This window comes from Eleutherodactylus coqui, chromosome 1, assembly GCF_035609145.1.
Source record: "Eleutherodactylus coqui strain aEleCoq1 chromosome 1, aEleCoq1.hap1, whole genome shotgun sequence".
Lineage (NCBI taxonomy): Eukaryota > Metazoa > Chordata > Amphibia > Anura > Eleutherodactylidae > Eleutherodactylus > Eleutherodactylus coqui.
Genome location: NC_089837.1, coordinates 440,937,605 through 440,961,527, shown reverse-complemented (window position 1 = coordinate 440,961,527; position 23,923 = coordinate 440,937,605).

Below are 23,923 nucleotides of genomic sequence, written 5' to 3'. Positions count from 1 at the left end.
TACTCGGCCACGCCCCTTTTTCGCCCGAGCACCGCGATTTTCGAGTACTTCCGTACTCGGGCGAAAAGATTTGGGGGGCGCCGTGGGTGAGTGGGGGGTTGCAGCGGGAAGTGAGGGGGAGAGGGAGAGAGAGAGGGCTCCCCCCTGTTCCCTGCTGCTACCCCCCACGCCGCCACGCCGCCACGCCTCCCACCACCCCCCGAATCTTTTCACCCGAGTACTGAAGTACTCGAAAATCGCGGTGCTCGATCGAGTAATTACTCGAAACGTGTATACTCGCTCATCTCTACATATGACATACAACAGGTAGTGCATACGACATACAACAGGAGCCCCACCCAGAGCTCACATGCATAAAGATGGTAAATCATAGCCAGTCCAAGTGTCCTTGCACTAGGGGAATAGAGAGTCAGCCAGCATGCTGACATAACCAGGAATAGTGTCAGGCATCATCCATCTGAAAAATACATAGGACATCAGACGTCTGGAGGCCTGCACCGGTGGCATATTATTGCCATATTATTCTTTATTGATTCAATTCAGTAAAGCATTGTTTGTTCAACTGACTGGAGTAAAGTCTCTCCATTACAGGCTGTCAGCCGCGGCGGAGGATCATGGAGTTTCTCCCATTGTTTTCAGTGGGGAAACCTTGCATCATATTGCATTGCGCCGCATGCACATAGCACGTGGTGCGATGCTGCTACCGACACATTGAAAACCATGGGCAATGCAATGCAAGAGCATGCCCAAAGATAGGATATGCTGCACTTTGTCTCCTGCATTGCATTAACAAATTGCTCATGTGTATGAACCTATTTAAAAAAATGGGGTTTAAAGTCATGTGAGATTTGTGCATTTCGCAATATGTGTTTCTTTTAACTGCCTATGTTTTTTTTACCTGTCCTTTTTGGGGCCCTTTTTTTAATCAAATGCATTTTTGCTTTGGTGTTTTTAGATTTTTTTTTGTCTAGAAACACCTGGAAAATGCTTGAAAAAAACAACATACTCAGAACATGCTGCAATTTGCAAATCAGCCTTGAACCCAAAAAATGCAGCAAAAGTTAAAAAAAATGGCACTACAAGAAATACATACTGCTTGCAGGGCAGATCATATTTTACTATTGACATAGAGCAAACACCAGTATGCAGCATTTTGGTTTTGCTTCAAAAAACCACAGCAGCGAAATACAATATTTTTAAAAATTGGCATTTTTGCAAAAATGACTGAGGCATAATTATTATATTTTCTGGTGTACAAAAATCTCAATTTTGCCATGCACACCAAAATTCAGACTTTTCAGGCATTTACGCCAGGCCCCATCACTTTTTCAAAAGGTGGGTTGGCCCTAGAGTTTGGGGGAGTGGCCGCATATGGTCGAATAACTGTGGAAAAGGAGATTCCCATGCTTACCACTATCCATGAGTAAGAGGGATGAGGAAAAATACCTATTTTCTTTATAGGACCCATAGCAGCTAAAGAATATTACAACAGTCTATAACGTTACATCTGACAGTGTAATACAGGTGCCAACACCGGGTAGTGGTGTGACAGGGAGGATTCACGGGATGGCTGAAGAAGTCCCAGTCCCAGTTATCTGTGGTCTTCCGCACCCGGCCACTCTCTTTTTCTCTCTAGCTCTCTGCCGGTCAAGACTCACATTTAGAAGTAGCACTCAGCACTGTCTGGCGGTTCCTCACTTTCTTTTTCAGTCCTCCATGTTAACAGCAAGGAGGCCTGGGTGAATTGGGCCCAGGGTACACATCAGGCCATCACTCAGGCTCTTATATCCTGGGACTCTTCACAAGGTGAGGCACAGTTTATCCTACACAGCAAAAGTTTTCTCCACTACTCACTTGCATGGACTAACTTGCAGACTGACATTTGCAAGAAGACTCTTGCACTACACCTTGCATACCCATATATAAAACATGTTCACGTGACACACAACAAGATACATTTTCCAGACATAACCCATACATTAACCCATTCAGTGCTGCAGAGGTGCAATAGACATCACAGATGCACTCATAGAAGACACTGACAATACAAATGCACAACACTTAACATTATAGAGGGGCACCATTAACTCTGAGCCACTACACTAGTAGTATTGTGACACAGAGCAGACTGCAAGTGAAGACCACATGTATTCTGTAGAGCACAAAAAAAAGGAGTACATCATCTCTGTATCGTGGAGGTCCCATTTGGGACTATTGGACATTAGAAATAGTTATAGGGAACCTGTCTTTTTTAAACAGTATTGTGAACTAAGTTATGGTGCTGTTTGGGGAGGTGATGTGACCCGAGGGATGTATTTTTATACTCACCCTTCCCTGTTCCCACTTTGTTTCCCAGTGAAGAACACCTAGTTTGAAAATCTGTCTCTTTTCAGACCACTGTGTGTGCTCACTACCATAGACTTCTATAGGAGAGCATAGGCACAGTGGTCTGAAAAGAGTCCGATTTTCAAACCACGCGCTATGGAAACAAGGGGTAAGTATAAAAATACATCCTTAGCTGCTCGTCTCTTCTGTTCTGAGGTGACAGGTTCCCTTTAAGTGATTGCAGAAAGCCTGCCATAGAGCCAACAGAGCTGTTGAGATGTGGTGATGCAATTGTGCATTGACTGTAATATGTGTTCTTGCAAGTAGTGTGTTCTCCGGTATTATTGTATCTTGACGGTACCAGGTGTCCCTGGTGGAGCCAAGATTGACAGGGCGGTGACGCCCCCTCCTGTCCCTGATTTGGTGCACATGCTGTTGTCCGGCAGCTCCTGCTAGGCCAGAAAAGATTCTTTAAAAAAAACATACAGCAGCCACCTGCGCTGCAGCCACAAACCCTGCAGAGCAAGTGACTTACCCGGCGGTGGCGGGAGTGGGGCAAAAGGCTGAATCCCTCCCTCACAACCGAAATGCTGTGCCCCGTCGCCAAAATGGAGGGCAAAGGCAACTCACATTTCTTTACCGGGAGCGGCTGTCACAGAGCTGTGATGTAGCCCGCGGAACGGAGATCAGGAGATCACTGTTGCCAGCCGGGAGGGATGCGCCACAGAAAACAGAGGTGAGCGGCCGGGTGTGTAGGCTGCATGTGTGCACCGCTGCGCTGTCACACAGCTGTCATGTGGCCGGCGGAACGGAGATCACTGGCGCCAGCCGGGAGGTAGGCGCCACAGAAAATGGAGAGGTGAGCCAGCACAAATGGCGGCCGGGACGGAGCACACAGGCTGCAGCGTGTTCATTGATTTGTCCCAGCGCTGCAGCCTTAGGCTGACGGTTACTATACTTAGCCTTACATTATGAAATGTAAATCATGCCATTTTACAGCAGTAACATGGCAGGATTTACAGGTAAAAATATAAGGCTAAGACGTATAGTAACCGTCAGCCTAAGACTGCAGCGCTGGGACAATCTATCCACACTGTGCTGCTAGGACCTTCATGCCTTCAGCCTATTGGGAGCTGGGGCAGTGAGAGGGGCGTTCCTCCTGTCAAACTCCTTGCTTCCGGTGGAGTCAAGGTACAATAATACTGTGTTCTCGTTGAAGCAAAGCAGGTACATGTAAGTTTTGTGTGCTGCAAATCATTCTTATCTCTGGCTGCCTTATTGCCATGCCATATATCATCTACTGGCAACTTGCAGTATGTATATACTGTGAATGCAAAATATAGGCCAAAACGAATTGATTGATGTTTCTTAATCCCTGCATCCAAACTATTACAGATCAGGTGGTGGAGGTTACATGATGTCATGAAACAAACTCATAGCATGACAAAAAGAAGAGTTCTTCTTGTGTGAACATAAGTCAGTCCACACGAATTTCCATTTTTTGTGTTTCAGACTTGTTAAGATGTTAGATAAAATACCTGCATAGTATATTGGCGCCCTATAACCAACAGGAAATAAATGAATAAAATAGAGAATTATTGTATATACAGCTGTGAGGACTAAGCATTCCCTCTCTTGGCCAGAAACATTAACAACTCCCTGTGGGACTCGGAGGATTTAGTTTATCACAGGGAGTCTGTTCAGTGAGTGCGGGAAATGATATCGGAAAGCAGGAAAAGTTCAGAGGAGACATGGGGGATGTATCTGACAATGCAAAACTGACGGCACCCAGCCCTACTCTGTCTGGGTTGCGCTTCACTGTTCAGTGGAAATGGAAGATCTTTGTGTGAGAGCAGGGAAAGTTTACCAGGGCCAAGAGGAAAGCCCCGGGGACTATCAGGAGATATAGGCAGAAGATTTCACTTCCTTAGAAATATCCCTTGCCTCTTTGGTGATACTTTGAGACCACCAAAGTTTTGAACAGTCAAAAAAATCCCTAAAAAAAGAGTAGATAAGTAAGGAAGATGGAAAAAATATAAATATGAAATCAAATATAACATTTTTATAAAAAAAGGAAAAAAATGAGCACTTGAAACTTCTTGGACTTTAACTTCAGTTAAAATGCCATTGAATAATTTATTCTATAAATATTACTCATACTGGAGTTGCCTAAGGAGTTACATACGCAAAAAGGTTGTTCCATTTCAAAAATGCATTATGTTAGTATTTTGTCATTTATATTAAATGAGTCTAAAAGATAAATGTATGCACAAGCAGCCAAGTGTGATAAAGGCAATCGGAATGCTTAAAGAGGAACTGTCATGCCCTACTGTCAGCGGGGCTGGCTACATAGATTTGCAGCCATGGTCTTACTGTATCCAACAACTCTCTTTCCCAGGACTCTCTCTCGTTTCTCCCAAAAAGGCTCTTCTTTGTTTCAGTTTCTAGAGCTGTGAATGTCTCAGGTAGGTGGTCCCCAGTGCTTACTGTCAATCAACTTTAATGTCACCCATTAACATTAGATGTGCTTCACATTGTGCCCTCTTGTTGAAAGTAACCTTCCAGTATTTTGTCATCTGATAACTGATTTTTCCTCAGTTTTTGATTAGGATTTTGTCGGTAAACTTCCTTCACCGTACCTGTTCCAAAATTCCCTATCACAATGTTTAAATGAACCCGTTTGCCAGTATACACGAACAATAGGAGCACCCTACTCAACTGAGTACGTTTGTGGCACGCTGAGTCAAAGAACTGTTTGACAGTTGCATCTCGATGTCATGAGTGCAGTCCAATTAGTTGAGGGGTGTGATGTTTTGATAGACATAGGGCAAGATTTACGAAACTGTCTAAAACAAAAACTGTCTTGGTTGCTCATAGCAACTAATCAGAGCACAGTTTTCATTCCTCACAGTGCTTCTGAAAAATGAAAGCTGCTCTGTGATTGGTTGATGTTGGCAACAAAGACATTTTTTCTGTTAGACAGTTATAATAATTCTGCTTCTTAATCTTGGTCCAGGTCAATGTTTATAGAGTACTAGAAAAAAATTACAAAGTCATTGAGGAATGTTCGGGTTTCCCATGTAGAGAATCACCGGGTATTTATTAAATACTACCCTGTTTTCCCCGAAAATAAGACAGTGTGTTATATTAATTTTTGCTTCCAAAGATGCACTAGGTCTTATTTTCAGGGGATGTCTTATTTTTCCATGAAAAAGGATTCACATTTATTGTTGATAAAAAGAAAAAAAATTAACATTTATTATATACTGTACAGTAGTTGTCATCACAAACCAGCTTAACCAGACAAACTGTGACAAACCCATAAAGAATCAAAGTGACACACTGGTTGTCTGACTCACACACAGGGCAGCAAAAAATAAGGGCTGTAAAGTACCTGGCTCCCACACACTGTCTGGAGACTGTAATGGTCACCCACAACAGTTCCTGGACCACTTGTACAGCAGGGACAGTATTGCAGCTTCTGATCACAGGGGGAGCTCATCACAGCAGACTCACACAGCAGCGTCAGAGCTAGGTATTACTTTCGGGGGAGGCCTTATATTTAGAACTTCAGCAAAACCTCTAATAGGTCTTATTTTCAGGTGATGTCTTATTTTCGGGGAAACGCGGTAGCTGATATACCTGGCTTTGCCAGAGTTAATTTGGTACAGGTGTTTATCTGTTGTTCGCATGAAAAATTTTATTAAGTCATGGTTACTTCAGAGGAAGCGAGCAATAAAATATGTTCACCATTTTGCATAGTTCTTCACGTTACCCAGGAAACACCACGTGATGTTAAGCATACATTGTTTTCATGTTTTACTCCCTTTTTTGTGTTTTAAGAGCTGTTGCCACATGTAGGGCATAAACACATGGGCAAGTGGGCAACTATGCTCACCACTACGAAGTGTAGTTGTGCATAAACCAGTTTTTTGTTTTTTTTTCGGGCCATTCAAACTCTGTGCCCTCATGTGCAAGTTTGAAAAAACCTGTGGGAAGATAGGTCTTGCCCTATCTTTCCTGCATGTAATTAATACTATGCGTGAGAGAGATAGGGAAGTCCTATCTTTTCTCACCTGTACTATTAACCCCTTCCCACTCCTGGACGTACCTGGTACGTCATGGTAGCGGGATACTTCCCGCAACATGACGTACCTGGTACATCATGTCATTAAAGTGTCGCCGCGGTGACAATCGCGGCGACACAGCAGTGATGTCTGCTGACATAGTCAGCAGACAAGTGCTGCGTCCGGGCTGGGGACCAATCAGAGCGGTCCCTCCCCCACGATCGCTGTGATTGGTCAGGGAAAAACTCCCTGACCAATCACAGCGCAGCAGCGGACTTCGCGCTGTTTACAGTAGGGGCTCCATGTGCAAGCACCGCAGTGTGTTTCCGGTGCTTGTAGATAGAGCACCTACTGTGGTATTTGTGATAAAAAAGAGTGATTACTGTGTAGATTAGGCAGGGAGTGCGTGATCAGTGTAGTGTAGTGTAGTGTAGTGGAGTGTAGTGTAGTGTAGTGTAGTGTAGTGGAGTGTAGTGTAGTGGAGTGGAGTTAGTGATCAGTGTAGTGGAGAGGAGTTAGTCATCAGTGTGGTGTAGTGGAGTGAGTGTTAGTGATCAGTGTGGTGTAGTGTAGTGAGTGTAGTGAGTGATTGATCAGGCAGTGTAGTGTAGTGAGTGTAGTGAGTGATTGATCAGGCAGTGTAGTGTAGCAGAGTGGAGTGAGTGATCAGAAGTGCAGTGTAGTGTAGTGAGTGAGGGATCTGTAGTGTGTGATCAGAAGTGTAGTGAGTGAGCTGTAGCGTGCGATCAGCAGTTCAGTGTAGCGCAGCGTGTAGTCAGTGTATCCCTTGGTGTAAAAAAAAAAAAAAAAAAGTTCCTGTAGTTCCCATTTTGTTACCTGTCCCGTCACCCGTTATTAGTTAGTGTAGCATTTAGTTAGTCTGTCTAGTGTGTAGCGTGTCGTTAGTCCGTGTACTGTCAGTGTATTCATCTGTGTAAAAAAAAACAAAAAAAAAAACAAAAAAAGTTCCTGTTGTTCCCATTTCGTTACCTGTCCCGTCACCCGTTATTAGTTAGTGTAGCGTTTAGTTAGTCTGTCTAGTGTGTAGCGTGTCGTTAGTCCGTGTACTGTCAGTGTATTCGTCTGTGTAAAAAAAAAACAAAAAAAAACAAAAAAAGTTCCTGTTGTTCCCATTTCGTTACCTGTCCCGTCACCCGTCATTAGTTAGTGTAGCGTGTCGTTAGTCCGTCTAGTGTGTAGTGTGTCGTTAGTCCGTGTTGTGTCAGTGTATTCGTCTGTGTAAAAAAAAAAAAAAAAAAGAAAAAAAAAAAACACTTACGTGAATACACCACATAAGTTTCCGCGTTCTTTCTGACCCCCGTCCCGTGGTCACCCCATCCCGCAGTGTCCCATCTAATAAAACTTTTTCCCCGTGTGCCCCATTTTATATAAATATGGCCCGCAGGAGGTACACTTCAGAGGAACTGTATGCAATCATTGCATCAGACTCGGACTCAGGTAGTGGCGATGACGACCCCACTTTTTTGGCATTCTCCGACTCCTCATCCTCATCCTCATCCAGCGAGTCTGAGCTCCCTGCACCCCCGAGAAGGCGTCCAAGGACCGCCACTGACCCCAATGCATCAGATGCTCACTGGAGTACCCCGGAAGATTACAGACCCCAGATCCCTGATTTTATTGGGAACCCAGGGATTCAATTTGACACGGAAGGGCTCAGAGGGAAGGACTTCTTCAAGTTTTTTTTTTCTGAAGAGTTCATTGCCCATATTGTTACCCAGACGAATTTGTACGCCCAGAATTTTATAGAAGAAAATCCCACCTCCAGCTATGCCAGACCCGATAAGTGGACCCCTGTGGATGCACCAGAGATAAAAAAAATTTGGGGGGCTTATACTAACCATGGGGCTAATAAAGAAGCCAACAATCAGGGCGTACTGGTCTACCGATATTTTGTACCACACCCCAATGTTCCGCATGGCGATGTCGAGGACGCGCTTTGAGTGTATTTTAAAATTTCTGCACTACAATGACAACCAGCTGTGCCCCCCCAGCGATCACCCCAATTACGATCGGTTGTATAAGATCAGGCCCGTAATAGACCATTTTAACGCCAAGTTTGCCCAGGCGTATGCCCCACAGATAAACATTGCAGTAGACGAGTCCCTGGTACACTTCAAGGGGAGGCTAAAATTCCGCCAGTACCTGCCCAGTAAGCGGGCACGGTATGGTGTGAAGTTGTACAAGCTGTGCGAAAGTACATCAGGGTACACCCACAAGTTCTGAGCCAATCAGGGGGCAGGTCTGACTCACACCCCCTTCACACCCACTGCAGGACGGCCGCGCGGAGCTCCGGCTGCCGGCAGAAGGTGAGTATACAATTTTTTTTTTATTTTAACACATTTTAGGATGAATTGCAGGTAAGGGCTTATATATTTAAGCCCTTACCGACAATTCATCCCGGGCTCGCCCGCAGCGCATTCCTTTCAATGGAGACGGCTGTATTGCCGTCTCCATTGAATGCAATGCGCTGGACAGCTCCAGCCCATTTCTAATGAAACGCGGCTAGGAGCAGATTTTCGGGCGATTTGCGGGCGACTTGCGCGCACCGGTCACGCGATTTGCGGATTCGCATCCGTCATGCGATCCGAAAATCGCGCGAAAAAACGCCCGTCTGACTAAGGCCTCTATGTGTAGCACATAGGAAAAGACCTATCTTCTCTCAAACTTGTGCGCTATGACGCGGAGTTTGATTGGCCTGATAAAATAAAACCCTTGTTCATGCGCAACTACTCTCCATAGTGGCAAACGTAATTGTGCATATACCCATGAGTTTTTGCCCTATAGGTGAGGTAAATTCTCCTCAGTATATGCAAATAGAGATGGGGCAGATTCTCCTAAGTTTATACACACAGAGTTGAGGTAGATTCTCCTCAGTATATACACATATAAGTGAGGTAGATTCTCCTCAGTATATACACATAGATGTGAGGTAGATTCTCATCAGTATATACACAGAGGTAAGGTAAATTCTCCTCAGTATATATACATAGAGATGAAGTAGATTCTCCTCAGTATATACACATAGAGGTGAGGTAGATTCTCTTCAGTATATACACATAGAAGTGAGGTAGATTCTCCTCAGTATATACGCATAGAGGTGAGGTAGATTCTCCTCAGTATATACACATAGAAGTGAGGTAGATTCTCCTCAGTATATACACATAGAGGTGAGGTAGATTTTTCTCAGTATATACACAGAGGTGAGGTAGATTCTTCTCAGTATATACACATAGAGGTGAGGTAGATTCTTCTCAGTATATACACATAGAGGTGAAGTAGATTCTCCTTAGTATATACACATAGAGATGAAGTAGATTCTCCTCAGTATATACACATAGAGGTGAGGTAGATTCTCCTCAGTATATACACATAGAGGTGAGGTAGATTCTCCTCAGCATATACACATAGAGGTGAGGTAGATTCTCCTCAGTATATACACATAGAGGTGAGGTAGATTCTCCTCAGTATATACACATAGAGGTGAGGTAGATTCTCCTCAGTATATACACATAGAGGTGAGGTAGATTCTCCTCAGTATATACACATAGAAGTGAGGTAGATTGTCCTCAGTATATACGCATAGAGGTGAGGTAGATTCTCCTCAGTATATACACATAAAGGTCAGTTAGATTCTCCTCAGTATAGATACATAGAGGTGAGGTAGATTCTCTTCAGTATATACGCATAGAGGTGAGGTAGATTCTCCTCAGTATATACATATAGAGGTGAGGTAGATTCTCCTCAGTATATACACATAGAGGTGAGGTAGATTCTCCTCAGTATATACACATAGAGGTGAGGTAGATTCTCCTCAGTATATACACATAGAGGTGAGGTAGATTCTCCTCAGTATAGATACATAGAGGTGAGGTAGATTCTCCTCAGTATATACACATAGAAGTGAGGTAGATTCTCCTCAGTATATACGCATAGAGGTGAGGTAGATTCTCCTCAGTATATACACATAAAGGTCAGTTAGATTCTCCTCAGTATAGATACATAGAGGTGAGGTAGATTCTCTTCAGTATATACGCATAGAGGTGAGGTAGATTTTCCTCTGTATATACGCATAGAGGTGAGGTAGATTTTCCTCTGTATATACACATAGAGGTGAGGTAGAGTCTGCTAAAAATCTAAAAAGAGATGTGAGCTGGATTCCTTCAGTATATACACAGAGGTCAGTTAGATAATCAAGTTGCGACCCCTTTACTTTCCTATTTGCATGTTTTAGGACCTGTGATGACGTCACCATCATTTGATCAGTAGCAGAGCTCAAAGCCCCGGTGAATTATCACATGATGGTGACATCATCACATGTAACTCACATAGTCATTCAGTCACATATAACTCATAGACAGGTGGTCATTAGTATTTGATGATCATGACAATTTTTTGGTTTCATCAGTGACAGAATTCTGGTGCATTTTGCTCAAAATGTGTTAGTTCCGTGTACATTTCTGTATAACTGTGCATCAGACATGAGTTGGTGTAAAGAAGAAAAAGGCACCTAACATGGCTAACAAAATGTATCAGGTTATGGGCCCCATTTTCATAAAATTTGAGTAATGTGACCAATTTTTTCTGTGTCTGGTTTGTTGCATTCTATTACAGAATGGAAACATCTTCCCCATTATTTACGTTTGATGTTTTTTCTTTGCCTTAGAACATTACTTAGAGCCCGCAAGAACATTTCTTTTGTCCATTATGCTAAATGCACACGTTCCGCCCAATTCCTCTGTCTGTACTTTCTTCTACCCCTGATCTTGGGTTATATAAATATGTTATACAGTTACAGAGACATACATATTAACTGACATCAGCTACTTCCATTAAGCCTCCCACAAAATAGATGGCAGTGTGCTTTTTAACTTAACCACATAGTATCCAAAATACGAATTTTGGAAGGTTGAGTGATTCGTCTAAGCCACAATGCTCTAATGAAACCTATCAGGTCCTCACTTTGTGGATGGTTTCCAGCACAGGAGATAGAAGCATGTCTGGACTCCAAGACTTTTTATGTGCAAGTAGAACTGTATATTCTATCCATTCTGCATCATTATCCGAATTATATTTAATAGACACAGCATAAACACTTGGCATACACATAGATCCAATTTCTACTATGCTTTATAGCGTCTAGTAATCCAGAACAAAGGATGACTTCATAGCCAGTTATTGTAAGTCATTTCAACTCGATCTTTCCTATACTAGATTTGTATCCATAGGAAAATGAGGTAAGGGAAGAAGTGGGATGAATGGAGATTTCTATTGCCAGATTATAAATTATTACTTATCTGCTGACTCACAACAGCTATGACGAACTCCTTTCACAAGGAGCATATTCAGGAGGCGATGGGATGCCATCACACCCCAGAGTGAACTGTGACTTCTGTCCCGAATTCATGACAAATGAGTAATATAAGACCGTTCTTTATTCCAAGAATCAGGTCAGCAATAGTAATAGAGTAAAATGCCTCTGATGAAATTACCATGGAAAAAGAAGAATTTAAATCTAGCAAATGTAATGAGAAAAGCAGTTTTCTGCTCTGATATATGCCTACACATACATTTCAGACAATAGTCCATCACCATGAGCATCTGCTTCAAACACTAGTACCATTATGTTTCTATTTAAGGAACCGTCGGGTGGAATTAGTCCCAGATGTTCTTCTCCTTCCCACAGTAACTTGTGGTGTATTTCCATTCTTGAAAACTATGCATAAAACAAAATTTAATTTGTTCTTCAATAATCCTTAAGGGACAGAAATTTAGACAATTAATATTAACTAATGTTTTTTTAATTTTCACCTTAGAAATATGTCACTAAAAAGCTGATGCAAATGTAATGCAGCTGAGTGTATTTGACCGAAAACATTATGATATGACTCTGGCGATCCATGGTTTTCCATAGGATTGTAGTGTAATGTTGTCAACGCTTTACAGATTAACCCTTTCCAATCCAATTTGTATTCTGGTTTTCCTAGGGGGCTTACTCTTTTTCTGCTGTTATACAACAGCGCTATATGCTGGCTAAAGCCAGTACTGCATGAGGTGACACATTGGATAGGCTCTGACAGCAGAGAGGCTGGCAATATACAGTAAGAGTGTGAGGGTATATATATATATATTGCCATATGTTCTTTATACTTTTATACCTATATGCAAGTTTTATTCAATTCCAAATGAGAAAAAAAACTTATATGTCGCCTTACATCAGATATTCCGAGGCTTTAGAAGGCTGAGAGAGATGTTCTAGAAATTCAGAGAAGATACGGAACCAGACACAAGGCCGCGTGTACTTGGCCGATTTCCCAGAAGCGCAATATCAAGATGTTCCACTATGTACATAATTTTCACTGTCTTAGGCCGGACTTCTTAGAATTGAGTGGGTGATTCTTTGCACTGGAGTTAATTAAATACGTGATTTTCTGTACAAGCCAGAGGCGCCTCACTGTCTAAGGCGGAAATCCGGACTTCCCATATATGGTTATGAGCCCATCACCCCCTGGTGGATGGGACAAAGGGTATAAGATCTCATGTAATCTGTAATAAAGCACGTTGGCACAGCCGAGAGCCATGTCCCGTGTGAGGAATGATACCAGATCCCTGTGTGGTGTCTCTTCTTACCGCCGGCAACGGGGCAAGTGGGGTGGGCCCGATTGGTGCTGTACTTAGAATTTTTATTACCCTGATAAATGGCGCAACCAACTGGGGCAGTAAAACCGGAGCTTACAACGCATTCCACCCGGATCCACGCCGCAGAGAAGCCGTCCTGCTGCAAACCGAGCCTGATCAACTCACTTAGAACTCCAGGTAAGGCCAGCATATATTTATGTTGTGTTTTACTGCGAGTCTTGCAGCAGGAGGGACTATCTGTGGTTTGTGACCGGACGGGTTGGGTTAAGAGTTCTACACGGTAACTCGTGTGGGCTCCGGGTTTGCCGTCATGGACCACTGACCGTGATATGCGCACCAATCGGTCACCCAGAAACTAGTCTGTAGTCTATTTGTACTTTGAAGTTTTAACGTTTTAATAATAGTGGAGATTGTTGTATCTGCAGAAGTTTTTTTTCTCTCTTTCTTTTCATTTAGTCTCATAAGAGAAGGGACTCTCGGTCGGTTTGCCTTATATATGGGGCTAGCGATTTGATTTCAGAGAGATGCATTTTATGGGGCTGGTTCCATAAGGAGAAGGGACCCTCGGTTGTTCTGCCGGTATATAAGGGCCTGACAATTTGAAAATTAAGAGGGATGCATTCTATGGAGCGTGTTATTATTATTATTGTTGTTGTTGTAATATACGTAAGATCTTATTAAAGAAGATAGAGCCCCTCAAGGGCTGCCGCCGTGTGGATGAATTTGTAAAATGTAAGAAAACTCTAATGAAAATGTGTGACACCGACCCGCACGGCAGATTACAAAATGGTGTCTGGGAGGAGGTCTTTAGGACCCAGAGGTGCCTTGGAAGATCAGGTTTTGCTAGACAGTGCTGGAGGAGGAGGAGAGAGAGAGAGACAGTCAGAGTAAGTTAGGTATGTACACATTATTTGTTTAAGAAAGTATCCGTAAGTGAAATGTTGAAAAGTACAGTAAGTAATCAAGAGGGCGTCAGGAGAGTGTCTATTAAAGGTTATATTGACAGCTAGGTAAGGGAGAGAAGTATGAGAAACAAGCAAGTCGATAAGAAAGTTACAATGCATGTGATTTGTTGGTAAAGAGAGATAAAAATGTGTATAATACAAGATAGATAATAGATATGGATATATATGTGTATATATGTATATACTGTATGTGCAAATAGTGCAAATAGTTAACTGAGCTTGCTTTTAGATGAGAAAGATTGTTGACATGTAGCTGCGAGTCTGTGTAAGCCTTCCAAGGTCGGAAGATAACAGCGAGAGAGAAAATGCAATAACAACCTTGGTTAATATCTTGGCTTGCTTACAATGAATTGAAATGAATTTAATTAGTTATACTGTCTTAGTAGGCAGGGAAATATAGCAATTTCTAATGTATATTCTTACTTATACAGGGGTTAAAAATGAAGAACATGTTGTGCTGTATTTATGAGTTCAAATGCAGGGCTGTTCAGTCAGTGAATGCATATTCAGAGATTTATTTTGAAAAGGTGGGGGCTTTCAGACTTCACTTTTTGTTCAGGGTCAAATACAGAGAAAGAGAGATAAGGGGGGTTGAAAAATACCCAGAGATTCTAAAACACTTCAGCGTTTAATACAGCATATAATAGCTTCAGTAAATAAGAAATATAGAATATTTCAGTCACTCAGCAAATTTTTTCACATAATGTGTCAAAGATAGCGCTCATTCACAATCTCATCTCAATAGAATTATGTACTTTATAAAATGATAGCACTCACCTCGGTGTTTTTCAGCTGATGTATGTATGTTTGTCAATCTTTTTTTGTCTGTGCATCTGTATGTACTGGTACACCTTCAAAGGGGGGTGACGGAGCAGACTTGAGAGCATGGATGGATGAGAGTTAGTGACCCGTGTTTGGGCTGCGTGGAATGTGTGATGTGGATAATTGACTGGGGATAAAAGTCCTCCCCATGCATGGGACTTTGCTTGGTTGTGATGTGGATGCTTGGACTGTTAAGCTGAAATGGAGCTGAGAAGACGGACGCACGGAGCCAATATCGAAGGGGTGGAGCTAGATGATGTAATAGTACGTAATGTTTCATCCCTCTTGTACAAGGGAGGGGGTGAGGAGCGTGAGCAGCTAGTAAAAGTTTTTGTTTTTGTTTTGTTTTTTCTCCTGTCTCAGATTTGATAAGAAATTGCAGGCAGGAACAGACTAATAATGAATTCACTTAAAGGGATATCACATTTCAAATATTAATAGATGTTTTGTAGATTATTCTGCCCCGATGTAACTCATGTTTCTGCTATTGGTGTTAACATTTTACAGGCCTTATCTGCATCCATCAAATCTTTTTACAATGTTATACCACCTTGAAACCGGGTGCTCTTGTTCCAATTGAGTACCCTGTTTCAAAGGGGGGGAGGAGAAGGCATAGGTGATCTAGGTATTGCAAGTCAGCCATTTTAGGTATTGCAAGTCAGCCATTTTAGGTATTGCAAATCAGCTATTTTTAAATTTTTTGCAAGCCATTTTTTAAATTTTTAAATTTTTTTGCAACAAGATTCTGATCTTTTTGAAATAAAATACCAGCCTGATTGTCTAGCATTGATGCAACAAGAAAATTTAAGTTTTAAAAAGTTACTGAAAGCCCTTGCTAACAATGCATATTTTGAGTTGTTTTTTATAGATGATACCAGGGTGATTGACAACTCCACACTGGATATACAGTGGTAACACAACATGACACGGTAAAAGCAGAACCTCTGCCTCCGCATGTCGCAGTACAAGAAGCGGAACTAAAGGCCCTCACTGAGGCGTGTAGAGTGGAGGAAGGTAAGACGGCAAACATTTACACTGACTCCCGGTATGCATTTGGCATAGCTCATGATTACGGCCCAACATGGAAGGCCAGACAGTTTTTTACCACAGCAGGACAGCCAATTAAAAATGGTGCAGCGGTGCAGTCTCATGGAGACCCTACTTCTACCTGACAAAGTGGAAAGCTCACACCAATACCTACACCAGAGAAGCAAAAGGCAACGCCATCACAGACCACACAGCAAAAGCAGCGGCCCTCAAGCCGTGAAAGAAAAGAAGAAAAGAAGAATTTGACAATAACTTTGGACTTTAACTAAACGTTGGACTTTGATAATAAATTTGGACTTTGATAAAAACTTGGACTTTGATATGCTAAAGACTTTACAGTTACGAGCCAGCAAGGAAGAAAAGACAAATGGACTAAAAAGGGACGGCGTATGGTGAACAGTCAATAGAACTTGCCTACCACGGTCCCTGTGCCCCATGATGGCCCAGCTGACGCACGGAAAGACGCACCTCTCAAAGCAGCAATGATGACGACGCTTGAACAAGGACGGGTGGCTCCTTGGTTTTCTGTAGCTGCTGCATCATTTGTCCAATTTTGCATGATCTTTGCCGTAAGCAACAGGGCAGAAGTAAATTTGCCACATAACACTTGCCGGGGCCACTCTACCCATTTCAGGGATTGCAAATTGGCTACACTCAGCTCCCACTTGTTGGGAAGCATGAATATGTGCTTGTTGTTGATTTCTTTTCAGGTTGGAGACCTACCCTGTTACCAAAGTAAATAAGCAGGTAATCGCACAGAAGCTCATGAATGAGGTAATCCGCAGATACGGGGTACCGGAAGTGATTGAGTCAAACAAAGGTACACACTTCACAGGTGAAATAATGCAACACATCATGTCTGTTTTGGGTATATTCCAGGCTTTTCACACACCCTACCATCCGCGGAGTAGTGGGAAAGTAGATACAAAAGGCAATAGAGGAAATGGGCAAATCTTGAATTGAGTGTCTTTCATTAGTTTTTCTTTTTCTTAGGAGGATACATGCCACAGTAGCAGAGTTTGGGGAATGATTTTCTTGTTAATGTTGTCATAGGTCTCTCCAAGGAATTGTTAGTAATCCATTCTGCAGTCTCTGCTTTTCTCCCAGGTCCTACAGATGAGTGTCACAATCTAAAACCAGGTGACAGGGTCTATGTTAAAAAGTTTGAGAGAAACCCGGTTTGAATGTCCTTACCAGATGTTGTTCACCACCCCAACTGCAGTCAAGCTCGAAGGAAAGCCCACTTGGATCCACACTTCGCACTGAAAAAACTAATGATCCTGTATATCCTTTACATGCTATAATGTGGTACAATTCCCCTAACACACACCTTTGACTACTGTACACTAGCCCCTGTTTCAGAACAAATGAATACAATCAAATGTGCAATATGAAGACTACACTGAGGGTGAGAATCCAACACCGCATCGTGCTAAGAGAGAAGTTGACGCTCCAGGTGGTAACTTTGATCCACATGTACACATAGATGCAATAGGAGTGCCAAGGGGGGTGCCAGATGAATTTAATTCTAGAGATCAGTTTAAAGCAGGTTTTGAGTCCTTATTTGCTTTTGTCACTGTTAATAATAATGTAGATTGGATGAATTATATCTATTACAATCAGCAGAGGTTTGTAAATTACACCAGAGATGCTTTACAAGGGTTAGCGGACCAGTTAGGGCCCACTGCATCCATGGCGTTCCAAAATAGAGTGGCCCTGGGTATGTAATTTCCTGTTTGTGTATTATCCCTTTAATGTGACCAAAATTTCCCTTGTTTGAAAAAAGATGAAGAGCCAGTTCCGATAATGGCAACCACGTATGTTACCAGAAGAATGGAGAGATGGACTAGTACTGTGTCTGCCTCGGTCTCATAAGATGGACTGTCAGTGGACTTCCCATTTGCCTAGGGAAAGTGCAGAAGACCTTAGGTTCTGGCGAGGGCACACCCTGCGGGGTGTTAACTCGTACAGATAGAGGGTATGGATGCCCGGAAATAAGCCCAGGGAATCCATGGCCTCCTTCTGAGGTGAGGTAGGGATCCCTCCCTTTTAGAAGTAGGGACTTACGGGCAGTGGAGAAACCCTGATGCAAGGGAGAGACGACCGAGGAAGAGTGCAAAGTCTGATGCTTGATCTCCATATTAAGTTTTTTAGGGGGGTTTGTGAGGGTATATATATATATATTGCCATATGTTCTTTATACTTTTATACCTATATGCAAGTTTTATTCAATTCCAAATGAGAAAAAAAACTTATATGTCGCCTTACATCAGATATTCCGAGGCTTTAGAAGGCTGAGAGAGATGTTCTAGAAATTCAGAGAAGATACGGAACCAGACACAAGGCCGCGTGTACTTGGCCGATTTCCCAGAAGCCCAATATCAAGATGTTCCACTATGTACATAATTTTCACTGTCTTAGGCCGGACTTCTTAGAATTGAGTGGGTGATTCTTTGCACTGGAGTTAATTAAATACGTGATTTTCTGTACAAGCCAGAGGCGCCTCACTGTCTAAGGCGGAAATCCGGACTTCCCATATATGGTTATGAGCCCATCACCCCCTGGTGGATGGGACAAAGGGTATAAGATCTCATGTAATCTGTAATAAAGCACGTTGGCACAGCCGAGAGCCATGTCCCGTGTGAGGAATGATACCAGATCCCTGTGTGGTGTCTCTTCTTACCGCCGGCAACGGGGCAAGTGGGGTGGGCCCGATTGGTGCTGTACTTAGAATTTTTATTACCCTGATAAGAGAACCCCGACTGACGTCTTCCAACATCGAAGCTGTACAGCCTTAAATCATAATGTCTTCAGAGGTCAGGCAGTGGATTGGAAAGGGTTAAGTGTTCCTTGAAAGTTTGTGAATTTTTCAGAATTTTCCATATTTCTGCTTATATTCGACCTAGAACTACATCACAAGAGAACCAAATCAACAAAGGAGTCAAAAATATTTGACTTGATCATTTATGTACTGAGGAAAATAATCCAATATCACATGTCTGTGAGTGGCAAACGTATGTGAACCTTTAGGCCTTGTTCACATGGGCTACAAAATTTTGCTACAAAATCATTGCTATGTTTTGTAGCCTGAAAGAACCCATTGGAAACCATGGGCTTCACATACATGCGTTTTGTAGCGATGATTTTGTAGCCTGTGTGAATGAGGCCTTATACAGATTAGAAGAATTTGAAGGTGAAATTAGTCAGGTGTTTTCAATAAAAAGGATGACCACAGGTGGGCAGTTTTAGGTCAAATAGAAGCAGAAATATGGACAATTCTAAAAGGTTCACAAACTTTCAAGCACCACTATACATAGTCTGAAAAAATAATAAAATGCTTTTTCCACCAAACATACTAATGGCATATTCACAGGTTATGCAATATACATGTGCAAATAATAAATCCGAAAATCGGATCAGAAAGGGCTCACCGTTCTGCGGCTTGACAATTCCACTGAGATGCATTGAGGAGATCTGATGTGGAGATTTGGTAGATTTATAGCAATTATGCAATATACAGTATATATGATAGATGGGACTCCCCTGACCCCCTTTCTGCCAGGAGAGGAGGCCAGATCCAGATGGAGATGGAATAGAGAGGGGTCTGCATGAGTCTGATGTCCCTCTCTATTCAAGTTTTTGGGACTTACATTAACAGCTAAGTAAGTTTTTCATTCAGTCTCTACCTTGATGCCATTATGTGAGCTACTCTCTCAATAGCTGGGGATCCCAGTGGTAGAACCTTACCTATAAGTTATTCATATCATGTCTTGTGAATCTTTGATGGAAAAACATCTGTAAAGCGACCCTCTGGTCCCGGGGACTACATTTGTTCAGAGACAGAGGAAGGAGTTATATTGCCTGCCAACCTCCTCCATGTGCATTGTGTCATGGATCTGTCTTTTCCTTGGAGTAACTGGCGATCTTCCAACATGGTAGTGCAGCTTCTTAGACTACTTGATACATGCTGTGCATAGGTAATCTAAGACTCTACCTGCTCCTCTGATTGGCCAGAGCTGCTAATGGGAGTGGCATTGTCCAATACATAAGGAGCATGCAATATCTGACTGCTGATGAACAGTGTGTATTGACTAGTCTAAGAAGCAGTGTGACCATGTTGCAAGACCATTGATGGGCCATATAGAAAGACACATCTTGGGCACTACACACATAATGGAGGGTAGCAGATAATATACGGTAACTCCTCCCCTAAAGTTCCTGTACAAATTTTGTCTCTGTGACTGGAGGGTTACTTTAAAGAGGTTTTCCAAAAGTAAAATAGTTATGGGCAAGAAATGGGTTAAAATAAAAACAAAAAAATAAGCCTAACTCTCTGCTCAGATGTCTTTCCTGGGGCAATACGGGAACCACGGCCCCTGCTGCTCTGGTTTTGGAAGAAACTGCGGTGGTCACATGCTGTTTATTGCACACATGGCTGCTCAGCTGATCACCGTCTTCTTCAGTTATACTACCATGAATGACACAAGACCAATGAAGCTTGTGATTGGCTAATCCATTTGTTTAGTTGTCATAATTTAGCCCTTTTCAAAGTTGCGTATATTCTTACACTTGCCCATTTTTCCCGTTTCCGACACATCAACTTCAAGAACTGACTGTTCACTTGCAAACTAATATATTTTATCCTTTGACAGATGCCATTGTCAATGTTATTCACTTTGACTGCTAGGCTCGGTTTACACTGGGCGGATTTGCCACGGAAATTCTGTCCGAAATTTTGCCACTGCAAATCCGCCTGCGGCCGCTAATCCCGGACTTAGCCAGCCATGTGGACGAGATTTCTCAGAAATTTCGATCAAAAGTGGGACGGCGAATCTGCCGCGGCAAAGCCGGCAGAAGCTGGCGCTGGGGAGCGGATTCGCCGCCCGCAGCATGTTCATTTTTTTTTCTTCTTCCGCTGCGGCCACGCTCTCCTCTATGGGAGCACCGGCCGCAGTCGGAAGAGCATGCGGCCAAGCCGCTTCAAAACCTGTGGCTAAGTGCCACGGGTTTTGAAGCAGTGGATTCCCGGCGGAAATATCACGGTTTTTCGCTGCGGCCAAACCGTGAGATTTCCGCCCGGAATCTGCCCAGTGTGAACCCAGCCTTAGGCCTCCTTCCCACGAACGGATTTCCGCCGCGTAATTCGCGGCGAAAATCCGCTGCGTTGCCCGCAGCTATTAGGTTCTATTGAACCTAATAGCTCAGTGCTCACGATGCGTAATTCCACCGCGGAATTACGCACCGCGATTTCTCCCGTCCTCACCCGCAGCATGCTCTATTTTCTGCGGGTGAGGACGGGCTGTACGCACTGACGGCTTCCATTGCAGTCAATGGAAGCCGTCCGTTCACGCTATCTCCCGCTGTAACCAGCGGGAGATAGCGTGAAAAAACGCTTTCCCGCCCACCGCCGCGCGTCATATGACGCCATATGACGCGGCCGGCCGCGTCATGTGCCACGGCCGGCCGTGCACGTGACACGGCCGGTGACGCGGCGGCGATGGGCGGTGACGGGCGGTGACGCGGCGGCGGTGGGCGGGGAAGCGATTTCACGCTATCTCCCGCAGGTAAGTATAGGGGCTCTGGGGGGCGCCGTGACGGGCTTCACTGCGTAATATTACGCGGCGGAGCCCGTCACACTCGTGGGAAGGAGGCCTTAGTGGTTTGAATATTATGGCTGATTGTTATATAGTCTCCATACATATGAAGATGGATGACAAATCAGGACTTATTCCTCCCAAATTCTTGTTAGGTTACATTTTTATGAGCTTTAGGTTTAGTTATATATTTAATTCCCTGTAACTGATCAACCGTATCTGACATTAGGGGATATTTCTTTTTACAGTGAACTTATTGAAGTTATAATAATTGATTATTACAATGGGATGAGGGAGATAAGCCTCTGCCAGACCCCTCCAGCAACAAATTCTATTCCACACAAAAAGGCATGTTTAAAACCAATATTCTTGTCATCTGCCAATTGAGAAGAGCCAGGAGGTTATTATATATATAGGATCATTGGATAATTCAGACAAAATTGGCAGGGTTGTCTAAGTCTTACCGAATGAGTGTGGTCAGCTTTAGAGCACTGTCTGTTGGTCAAAAAGAAGTCACAGAACCTTTCTTGAAACTTTCTTTCCTCGATGAGGGGGCAAAGATCTACAGTATTTTTAGGAAGGATCAAACAAAGGAGCATTGTATTCAGTGATGATTTACTACCTCCAGTCCAGACATTTATAATACTGGGGTGACTCAATCATCAATAGCCTATGTACAAACAGTATTATGCAAAATCACTAAGGTATTTTTATCTTTTATGCACACTGAAAAGTTGCTGGCTTCTTATAACTGGAGCCTGTGGCCCATCTGGAATTCTGCACATTACTCCTCTGTCAGACATTTTCCTTGCTGTTATGTCTGGCAGTTAGACTCATCTGTAGTAGATTATGGTCAGTGTACAGCCGACCTAAGCAGTTTAGGGTACCATTTTGGTACAATTTTTATAAGGCCAAAAATGAGGGTAAATAGGAAAAAAGGAGCAGCACAATATTTTCTATATACTTGTTACTATTTACAATCCACTCCTGACATTGGTTTCAAAAACTATCTCCAAAATGGCACATGTAAAAAATTCCCCCAGAAGTTCATTGACTTAAGTTAGGTCCAGGAATCAAAGGGGTTTTGGTCTGGGGTCTGTACTTATTTTAAGGTATGTGGGCTGGATTTATTTAGGTTGGAGTATGTATTAGTTAAGGGGGTCTGATCTGAGGTCTGAATTCATTATGAGATATGGGATCTGTATTACTTTTGAGGTTTGAGTGTTTATTTACTTGGGGAGCTGATCTGAGGTCTGATTGCATTTACGGGTCTAGTCTGAATTGATTTGGTGTTAAATTCTGTCCTACTCTATAATTAGTTAGTGTTATAATCATGTACCAGAGATGTTGATTCTCAACATCGTGATCTGTTTGGCTCTGGCTAGCTCTAGAATGGTGTGCAGAGTTTAAAGATTCCCCTGATCATTACCTTTAGCCTCTGCAAGTTAATATGGATTGTGATGTAAGAAGATCCTTAGGTCACAGTCCCCAGAAAAGTCACAGATTGGTGGCAGAAGACTGGTATAGTCAGGAATGGAGCCAAGGATCGTCACCAGGAGAGTGGTCAGAACACAACAGGCCAAATGATAAGACAGAAGGGTTTATGGGATAGGACTTAGGGGTCAGAGCCAGGAGTAGAGCAACAGGTACCAAGTGAACAGTCCAAAGGAGACAGGAGCAAAACTAAGGACAAGATTAGGGTCAATAAGTATTCAGAATTAGGATCAATAGCACAAAGAACGAGGGCCAAGAAAAGGTCAAAACTTTATTATTAACATTTCCAAAGACCAGTCTGGTTCTTCAGAATTCAAAAAATGTATTTTCAATCATTTTCTCTTTTGTTCACTTTGAGAAACAAAAATGCCACATTGTATTAATTTCATCAGCTAATAGAAACAACCACAAATATTTTTTTAGCCAAAAACCACACATGAAAATCAGCCCTGCATGTTTTTGCTTATTCTTAAAGATGCTTTCTTATCTAGACTCTAATCTAGATGCTTATCTAAAGTCAGACTTCTGGCCATAGCTTGTGTTCTTCTCCTAATTCGCATACACCATATAGATATCTTTTGGTTTGGGATTAAAGATAATCTGTAACCAGACACCTTTATTAAATATTCTCACTGTGGAGACGTTAAAAACGCTTATTGTCGCCCTCATCCACTCCCGGCTCGATTACTGCAACTCGTTGCTGATCGGCCTCCCCTGCACCAGACTCTACCCTCTCCAGTCCATCCTGAATGCGGCAGCCAGGCTCATCTTCCTGTCCAGCCGCTACTCAGACACCTCTGACCTGTGCCGGTCACTGCACTGGCTGCCCGTTAAATACAGAATTCAATTCAAACTCGCTACCTTCATCCACAAAGCCCTCCACAGTGTAGCGCCACCCTATATCGCCTCCCTCATCTCAATCCATCAACCAGCCCAGGCTCTCCGCTCTGCT